Below are 2,377 nucleotides of genomic sequence, written 5' to 3'. Positions count from 1 at the left end.
TTTATTTTAAGTATTTATTATTTATTTATTATTTTATTTTATTTTTACTTTTATGTAATTTGACCTTGTCAAAATGTTTAGATAACATTACATAACAATAGCATAACATGACATTACAACATCTCTTCCATAGTGGGTTGGAGAACCTCTCTGCACAATGAGCGTGGGTTATATGGAACATTTTTATGTGGATTTATAAGGTTTCTTTTTTTTAGAAGAAAAAAACAGAAACATGTCTTCATTAGAAGTGAAGATTGTTTTACATTAGCATATGTCTATTGCAAGTCTTGCCCAAGCTGGATTGTAAACTCCATAATAAACAAAATCGGACCACTAATATGCCAGCAGAACATCATAATAAGACTGTCAAAAAGATTACTCACACTGAGAGCAAAAACATAACAAAACAGAGGTAGACAGACATAGTACAAAAATTCTAGAAAAACTAAAGTTCTGAAAATGGCAGAAAGAGATTAGAATGTCTCTCCTTCAGATCTCAAAATAGCCTTGGCCACAAATGATACCATCGACTCTGTATTCATAAAACATATGTACATCAGAGAGAGCCACATCGCGCTTGGAAAGAGTGTCCACCTCCAAGTTTTGTTCCTGATATACATGCTGAATAACACATCATGTAAGGAAGTCTTCAAGTCTCGGATTCATTGCATCCAATTGCATAGAGGAGGGACATCTAGATCACTCCTACCATGTATCCACTGAATTATAGAGAGGGAGTCACTAATGATCTCAGCCTTCTCAGTGCGTATTCAAGAGACACATTGAAGAGCACCCCATAAAGCAATCATCTATGCCCTACAATTTTCTCCAAACCCACCAAACCGGAAAATATGATATAGAGAAGAGGGATCAATACGAAGATATACACCACAACCACATATTCCCTCTAAATATGCACCATCAAAGTAACATATGGGGAATATACCATCCAAATCAACCAAAGTGAATGATCAAGAAGGAGCCTTGGGATGCCATGGACCAATTTCATTGAAGTATGCAACAATATTGAGGGCCACCATCTTGATATCTGGGACTTTACCCTAAAAAATGAGGTTGTTCCTAGCTCGCCAAATCCCCCAAAATGTATAAAATGGGACAGCCTTGTAAGGCCTGGCATGTTGGGCCCGTGATATGAGACAATATATAATATAAAGTACTTCACAAGATACATTTACTCCTAGGAGATGGGAAACCTCCTCCCAAACAACACCGACAAAAGGACATTTCATAAAAAGGTGATAGCAATCTTCCCCATCCGATTTGTAAAGAATGCACCTGCCAAGATCGATAAATCCCAATTTGATCAGCCTATCCCAAGTCAAAATGCGATTGTGGATGGTTAACCAGACAAAGCATTTTAATTTCAAAGGGACATGCCAACTCCACATATGTTCAGTCCAGTCAACATAAGGAAGGGGCATGATGAATGAAGAGATGAGTGTATATGCTTCCTTGGCACAAATCCTCCCATTCACTATGTGATTGTTCCATACAAGTTGATCCCTATGTTGTGACAGTGTGATGCCTGCTTGGCAGAGTAGGTTCTGATAGCTTTCCCACTCCTCTTCAAAGAGATGAGGAATACCAAGATGCCATGCATTAGGCCATATCGGGGTGAACAGTGGGGTATAGTCCCCCATCCATATGCTCGCCAAAGTATCAATCCCCTGCTGATTTACGAAATGAATCAAAGGAGCTGCGAGAATATGGCATCCAGATACATCCTTAATGGCATCCCTTCCCATTAAAATATTTTGTATATTCCCCACTAGCCAATGAATATTACTGCATAGCCATGGGACCGCCTTCTTGAGGCTTCTCCATATGATAGAGGAACGGGCATTCGAGGGTGCCCCTGCTCTAACCCATTCCTCCATGCTATGCTGGAAGATGTATTTACCAAAACAAATTCTCTGCCATAGGCCATCTTCATTGAATACCCTCCATAAGTTTGTTGCCAAAAGATCCAGATTGAACCTTCTGGAATCCAAAATGCCTCATCCACCCAAATGTGTCGGCTTAGAGATCTCAGATAACCTTATAAGATGTATCTTGCTAGAGTTACCGGAACCAGACCAAAGAAATTTTGAGATGAGGGCGTCAATCTTGTGTATGATTGCTTGTGGGATGTGAAAGAGGTGCATCCAATATACAGGAATACCTTGTAAAACAACCTTAATCATTATGACCCGACCTCCAAGGGAAAGCCACTTATGTTCCCAATAGTGAAGCTTCTTTTCAAATTTTGAAAGCAACCAATCCCAATCCTGATTTTTGTGCTTATCTTCTTTTAAAAAGCATCCCAAATACTTAAAGTCGATGTGTAGGGGGTGAATTCTCACTCCAAATAAAGCTG

This window comes from Pinus tabuliformis, chromosome 1_2 (genome assembly GCF_031772625.1).
Source record: "Pinus tabuliformis cultivar Carrire ecotype Pingquan chromosome 1_2, CPIR1, whole genome shotgun sequence".
In the NCBI taxonomy this organism is placed as follows: domain Eukaryota; kingdom Viridiplantae; phylum Streptophyta; class Pinopsida; order Pinales; family Pinaceae; genus Pinus; species Pinus tabuliformis.
The sequence above is the reverse complement of the archived record's forward strand: the minus strand, read 5'-3'. Positions refer to the sequence as shown.